We start from the raw sequence: 8,304 nt of genomic DNA on the forward strand, positions 1-8,304 counted from the left end.
ACAGACCACAAATTCCAATGGGCTATTCTTAAACTCTTTAACATCATCCCCAGCTCTGGCATCTTCCCCAATATTTGGAACCAAGGACTGATCACCCCAATCCACAAAAGTGGAGACAAATTTGACCCCAATAACTACCATGGGATATGTGTCAACAGCAACCCTAGGAAAATCCTCTGCATTATCATTAACAGCAGACTCGTACATTTCCTCATGATGTTCTGAGCAAATGTCAAATTGTCTTTTTACCAAATTACCGTACGACAGACCACTTATTCACCCTGCACACCCTAATTGACAAGAAAACAAACCAAAACAAAGGCAAAGTTTTGTCATACTTTTGTTGATTAGACAAATTCCATCTAGACACTGTTGCCATAGAGCACACAAAAAAAACTATACATACCTCGGCCTAAACATCAGCGCCACAGGTAACTTCCACAAAGCTGTGAACGATCTGAGAGACAAGACAAGAAGGGCCTTCTACGCCATCAAAAGGAACATAAAATTCGACATACCAATTAGGATCTGGCTAAAAATACTTCAATCAGTTATAAATTTAGCAAAAAAAGAAACATCCCCTTTTCAGGACCCTGTCTTTCAAAGATAATTAGTCAAAATCAAAATAACTTCACAGATCTTCATTGTAAAGAGTTTAAACACTGTTTCCCATGCTTGTTCAATGAACCATAAACAATTAATGAACATGCACCTGTGGAACGGCCGTTAAGACATCAATAGCTTACAGATGGTAGGCAATTAAGGTCACAGTTATGAAAACTTAGGACACTAAAGAGGCCTTTCTACTGACTCTGAAAAAACCCAAAAGAAAGATGTCCAGGGTCCCTGCTCATCTGCTTGAACGTGCCTTAGGCATGCAGCAAGGAGGCATGAGGACTCCAGATATGGCCAGGGCAATAAATTGCAATGTCCGTGAGACGCCTAAGACAGCGCAATGAGCAATGAGACGCCTAAGACAGCACTACAGGGAGACAGGACGGACAGCTGATCATCCTCGCAGTGGCAGACCACGTGTAACAACACCTGCACAGGATCGGTACATCGTAAAACATCACACCTGCGGAACAGGTACAGGATGGCAACAACAACTGCCCGAGTTACACCAGGAATGCACAATCCCTCCATCAGTGCTCAGACTGTCCGCAATAGGCTGAGAGAGGCTGGACTGAGGGCTTGTAGGCTTGTTGTAAGGCAGGTCCTCACCAGACATCACCGGCAACAACGTCGCCTATGGGCACAAACCCACCATCGCTGTACCAGACAGGATTGGCAAAAAGTGCTCTTCACTGATGAGTCGCGGTTTTGTCTCACTAGGGGTGATGGTCGGATTTGCGTTTATCCTCGAAGGAATGAGCGTTACACCAAGGCCTGTACTCTGGAGCGGGATCGATTTGGAGGTGGAGGGTCCCTCATGGTCTGGGGCGGTGTGTCACAACATCATCGGACTGAGCTTGTTGTCATTGCAGGCAATCTCAACGCTGTGTGTTACAGGGAAGACATCCTCCTCCCTCATGTGGTAGCCTTCCTGCAGGCTCATCCTGAACCCTCCAGCATGACAATGCCACCAGCCATACTGCTCGTTCTGTGCGTGATTTCCTGCAAGACAGGAATGTCAGTGTTCTGCCATGGCCAGCGAAGAGCACATCTGGGACCTGTTGGATTGGAGGGTGTTTGGAGGGTCTCCCCAGAAATGTCCGGGAACTTGCAGGTGCCTTGGTGGAAGAGTGGGGTAACATATCACAGCAAGAACTGGCAAATCTGGTGCAGTCCATGAGGAGGAGATGCACTGCAGTACTTAATGCAGCTGGTGGCCACACCAGATACTGAATGTTACTTTTGATTTTGACCCCCCCCCCTTTGTTCAGGGACACATTATTCCATTTCTGTTAGTCACATCTCTATGGAACTTGTTCAATTTATGTCTCAGTTGTTGAATCTTGTTATGTTCATACAAATATTTACACATGTTAAGTTTGCTGAAAATAAACACAGTTGACAGTGAGAGGACATTTCTTTTTTTCCTGAGTTTAGAACACATTGTCCTTTATGGTTGTTGTTAATGATCAAAATCCAGAAAAGAGCTGTTCAATTCTACAACCACCTAAATGGAAGCGGTTCCTAAACCTTCCATAACAAAGCCATCACCTACAGAGAAGAGTCCCCTAAGCAAGCATGTCCTGGGGCTCTGTTCACAAACACAAACAGACCCCACAGAGCCCCAGGACAGCAAAACAATTAGACCCAACCAAATCATGAGAAAACAAAAAGATAATTACTTGACACATTGGAAAGAATTAACAAAAAAACAGAGCAAACTAGAATGCTACTTGGCCCTAAACAGAGAGTACACAGTGGCAGAATATCTGACCAGTGTGACTGACCCAAAATTAAGGAAAGCGTTTACTATGTACAGACTCAGTGAGCATAGTCGTAGGCAGACCTGGCTCTCAAGAGAAGACAGGCTATGTGTACAATGCCCACAAATGAGGTGGAAACTAAGCTGCACTTCCTATCCTCGTGTCAAATGTATGACCATATTAGAGGCACATATTTCCCTCAGATTACACAGAGCCACAAAGAATTAGAAAACAAATCAAATGTTGATAAACTCCCATATCTATTGGGTGAAATACCACACTGTGACATCACAGCAGCAAGATTTGTGACCTGTTTCCACAAGAAAAGGGCAACCCATATTTATTTTCCTATTTGCACACCGTTACAACACTGTATATATATAACATGACATTTGAAATGTCTCTATTCCTTTGGAGCGTTTGTTTACTGTTCATTTTATATATTGTGTGTGTTTGTGTGTGTTGTGGGAGAGAGCGAGAGAGAGAGAGAGTTCATGCATGGGGATGGATGGAGATACAGTATGTCATTGCTCTCAGCATCGCATGAGTAGCCAGTTGAAACCCAGCAAGGAGTCCCCTCCTCTCCTCTCACATGTCCAACATCAAACCTCCACCTCGCTTCTGTTCCACTCTGATAGCAACACCTTCTGCTGCTGACTACCTCCCCTTCCACAGCTGGCAGGTACACAGACACAGCCCTAGTGTCTTGTCACCAGGAGAGCCCTTACCTCCAGGTAGACCCCTCCCTCTTCCCAGCTTCCCATCTGTCTCTCTCTCGCCAGACTCCAAAAGAAAATAGCTTTTCCAACAGGCATCCCTGGCATGAGGCACGAAGGCTGGCACACCGAGTGAGGCAGGTAAAGAGGATTGGGCTGGCGGCGGGTGGCACCGAGTGAGGCAGGTAAAGAGGATTGGGCCGACGGCGGGTGGCAGGGAGTGGCAGATGGGGATGGCTGGTTGGTTCCTCTCCAGCAAGCCTGCCCAGCCCCAGACGGTCTGTGCCAGTGCCCTGCCTGGCAAGGTGGTTAAAACCTCTTAAGGATCCACACCTTTTTTCAATTTTCACCTAAAATGACATACCCAAATCTAACTGCCTGTAGCTCAGGACCTGAAGCAAGGATATGCATATTCTTGATACCATTTGAAAGGAAACCCTTTGAAGTTTGTGGAAATGTTAAATTAATGTAGGAGAACATAACACATTAGATCTGGTAAAAGATAATACATAGAAAAAACATGCAAGCCCAGGCGCAATGCCAGCCCAGGCGCAATTTGAATTTTGGACACAGCAGTGTATGTGCAAAGTTTTAGACTTATCCAATGAACCATTGCATTTCTGGGCTGGCAGGTATCCTAGTGGTTAGTGTTGGGCCAGTAACCAAAAGGTTACTAGATCGAATCCCCGAGCTGACAAGGTAAAAATCTGTTATTCTTCCCCTGAACAAGGCAGTTAACCCAGTGTTCCTAGCCTGTCATTATAAATAAGAATTTGTTCATAACTGACATGTGTAGTTAAATGGAAAATACATTTCTGTTAACATTTTTATATCAAGACTTCCCAAATGTGCCTAATTGGTTTAATAATACATTTTCAAGTACATAACTGTGCACTCTCCTCAAACAATAGCATGGCATTCTTTCACTGTAATCGCTACTGTAAATTGGACAGTGCAGTTAGATTAACAAGAATTTACGGAAGGTGGATGGACGAAGGCTGATTCCATGGATGCCAATAATGAAATCTGTGAATTACTGACTAGAATAGCAGTCTGAGTTGCTGTGGAGGCAGGTGGAGAGAGATGTGGCCGGAGCCAAGCCACACAGATGTAGTATCTCAATTTGAGCCAGTTTTATACAGCAGGAAAATAATCCTTCAGCAACAGGAAACGTAAATTATTACGTAGATTATAATTAATGGACATTTTTGTAGGGTTTGATACATTTTTTGTTAGGGCAACTCGAGTCTGAAATGTCAGTGGAAATTAGAAACTTTAGACGTTTTTTAAACCTCAAATACACTACAAGTTTGCATTTCCAATTGTGCAAGAAAATTTGAAGCAACAAAAGAGTGATCAAATTAATATCCTACATCTGTACATCGATATAAATACAGTACTGTATATAAAAATTTAGATATCAGTGCCTTGGAATGTATAGTATTTAGCTTTATTGTCTATTGTCTCTATTTCTCTCTAATATTGCCCTGCTACCATCTATTCCATTGTAGAGGGAATCACATTCAATATAATTGACAGTAAGTAACATTCTATGTAAACTTTCTTGTACATTAAGTTTTCTAATCTAATCTGGATTGGGGTTTTGCCTAGCAAATCTTTGATTGGCTTGAACTGACTAGTTACTGGGACAGCACATTGCTTCACCTCAATTCACAGACCATTTAACTGCAGTGAACGTGAGTATTCAACTTAACTACCTTATGTAACTATCTTCTTCGTCTGATGAACAGGAAGGATCAGACCAAAACGCAGCGTGGAAAGTGTTCATGCTTTATTGAAAAAAACTGAACACTAAATACAAAATAACAAAGTGAATAAACGAAAATCAAAACAGTCCTGTAAGGTGCTACAACACAAAACAGAAAACAACTACCCACAAGTATGGTTCTCAATCAGAGACAACGATAGACAGCTGCCTCTGATTGAGAACCACACCCGGCCAAACACATAGAAATAGAAAACATAGAACAAAAACATAGAATGCCCACCCCAACTCACGCCCTGACCAAACCAAAATAGAGACATAAAAAGGAACTAAGGTCAGGGCGTGACACCTTAGTAATAAAATGTGCTAAACTTTGTACAACAATCTATTATACAATTTTTGTCCTGTAATAGAGTCCTGTTTCTTGGACATTCACAATATTAAATGTTGGCATTGACATCCAGTTGGTTTAATAGTGTTTCTCAGTGAAATAAGTTTTTTAGTTTAACCTGAAATAAGTTTTTTTAGTTTAACCTGAAACAGAGAACTTGTTTCACGGAATATAAACCAAAGATGATCCAGGTCAGGATAATGTAGCAACGTGTCTAAGTATCAAAATGTTGCTCAAGAACTGGTGCAGTTCAAGTTGTACTGTATCTTGTTCCTTTGGATCAATCTAGGATCAACACACCTTACAGGAAATAGGCTGTTGGAGAGGGACACACCTGCAGATTTCTCTGTACATACAGTATACCGGTTTCAGATTTCTCTGACAGATCTTATACCACCGTGAAGGAACAGGTCTATCTGGTCTGATCAAAGACCAGACAGGCAATGGTAGAATGGTAGGCTAGAACATTCTCTAAAGAGTCATTGTGTAGAAGCACAGAGTTTTCTAACCCAGAGGCACAGCAGTCCAAAACTTCTGGGAACGTCTCGCAAGCAGACTCGACAGACCAGAACGGGGTTTGGGGTTTGGAAAGTCAACTAGAGAAGTGAAACATTTGTCCTTAGTTGTTAATTTTGATTTCTAATGGCACAACCTAGATTCGAGACAATGTCTAAGGTAGCTGAACATGTTATAAGTCCAACCTCGTGAAAGTGACAAACTGACACGTTTTAATTTTCATCAAAAACAGCCGCACATGCACAGTGCAGCCCAACATGACTGTTAGACCCGATGACGTGTTTCTGCGCATGAGTTTAGCTAGCTAAAATCACCGTGACATCACCTACAAGCGTGACCAGGGATTTATATTGGATAAGCTGTTTCTGGGCATCTCCATACTAAACCTTCTTTGGTACAGTAGAAGTGTGGAATGGGTTGCGTTCACTATGACAGAACAGTGTGCAATGTTGAATATAACGGAAATGGTACTGTACTGAACGACCAGGTGAAAAACATTGTGATTACGGTGGCCCAGAGGGCAGTTACCATTTGGTATGTTGAGTTTTACGATTTCAGATAGTCACACCCATATTGATCAGGCCACACTCACCAAACAGGAGCAAACGTACCTCAAAGGCTGTTGAAGATCGGTGAACACCGTTTTGGGAAAATGAGCCTTTCAGGATAAACCGCCACGCAATGTAGCAAACGTTGAGTCAAACTGAACGCACCGCTGATTTTGTTTGCTAATGACACCATCGTCTGTTTCCATGCTTTTGATTGGTCGCTGCAGCTGTTGAGATGGCACAAGGAAGAGGAGGTATTCAGACAATTCTGTTCCCGTTAACATTGTGTCTGCAAGCATTCACTGGTCAATGTCAAGGTAAACATCCAAATGCATCACATGTGAGCACACACACACACACACACACACACACACACACACACACACACACACACACACACACACACACACACACACACACACACACACACACACACACACACACACACACACACACACACACACACACACACACACACACACACACAAACACACACAGCTTGCCTATATAATCAACTCAAGCATCCCCCACTTATCTGTTTCCACGGGCCGCAGATTAAAGGGACGCAAAATTTACTCTATATGTGGAACAACCCTTTTACATGTCTATGGGGTCAACAACACAGAAAGTTGTCTATTTTATCACTGTTTTCTATATGCAAAATGGGTCTGATTGATATATTTGGTGAATTGTTAAATAAAAATAAATAAAGAGTGTAACTACCTCTTGTCTGTTATTAAGATTAAGATCACTTTATTGGTCAATTATCCACAATGTCCAACCAAAATGTTATTTCCTCTGTTAACCCAATCCCTCGGATAGACACGCATAAATACACATACAGGTTTTGGAGAGGTGTGTGGGTGCCTGCCACACTGGGTGCCCGGGGAGTTAAGTGCCTTGCTCAAGGGCACAACAGCATCTAGGATTTGATTCCTGCAAACCTCCGGTTGCCAGCTCACTTCCCGCCAGATTTTACCCATCGGACCCTTGTCTCGAACTGGCAACCCAGCCTCTGGTTGCCGGCTCGCCTCTCTAACCGCCAGTCTACCTCCGTTTCTATACACACTTTCAAAAATGTCATGTGTCAGGGTATTGTTTTTAACTTGATATGACCTTAGCATGATATATGCTTCTACACCTGCATTGCTTGCTGTTTGGGGTTTTAGGCTGGGTTTCTGTACAGCACTTTGTGACATCAGCTGATGTAAGAAGGGCTTTATAAATAAATGTGACATGTAAGAAATTGAAATAGATACTGGAGACTAGTATAACAACATTCCAACATAGGCTATCCTTTGTACAAAATGAACCCACCCTCTCTTTGTCCTTAGGCACATGCCGATCTCATTAGATACTAACCTCAGACACACACACACCCCACTCAGGACAGGCCCCTGAAACATCATTTAGACATACACATTCTTTCCAAGGGTGTGACTCAAGACAAAGAACTATGTCAAGAGCCAATGGAACGTCGACACCTGGTCCGAACAGGACCACTCACGACCAAGATTGACCAAGAGGAAGGCCAGACGACAAGACCACCTACTTTGCTAGTTGCCTATATAATTTGAATGTACTGTTTAGAGCGGTCTCTTCTCCGACGATTTCATAAGAATCTGACAGAAAGGGGCCGTGCACGTTTTTACATTTACATTTACATTTAAGTCATTTAGCAGACGCTCTTATCTTTTTGCCTGATATCTTTACACTTGAATAAAACGGCCTTATTATAAAATTATCCACCTCGTCCTATGTCTCCACTTGTTCTCCTGTCTCAAGTAAACGTTTTATCAACAGACATATAAGCACTCTCAAAAACTGTGAGGCTAAGAATGCAGGAGGAGGAGAGAGATGATGGCCTAAACCGAGCCATACACCCTTACAAATGTATACAAATCTGTGCTCATATCAAGTATCAGATATCAGTGCCTTGGAAAGTAGTCGTTTTCATTATTGCCAAGACCAAAGAGCTTTCATCCAAAGAGCAGCCTTCCTGATACTCTCTAACATTGCTTTGCTACCA

The 8,304-nt window shown here is 42.7% G+C and overlaps 1 protein-coding gene across 1 annotated transcript in view; it reads right to left on the reverse strand.

Moving 5' to 3' along the window:
• The window catches only part of LOC139536218 (disks large-associated protein 4-like), a 238,615-nt gene that overhangs the window by 69,719 nt on the left and 160,592 nt on the right, over positions 1-8,304 (reverse strand). The window lies entirely within an intron of this gene.

Source organism: Salvelinus alpinus, chromosome 12, assembly GCF_045679555.1.
Source record: "Salvelinus alpinus chromosome 12, SLU_Salpinus.1, whole genome shotgun sequence".
NCBI lineage: Eukaryota > Metazoa > Chordata > Actinopteri > Salmoniformes > Salmonidae > Salvelinus > Salvelinus alpinus.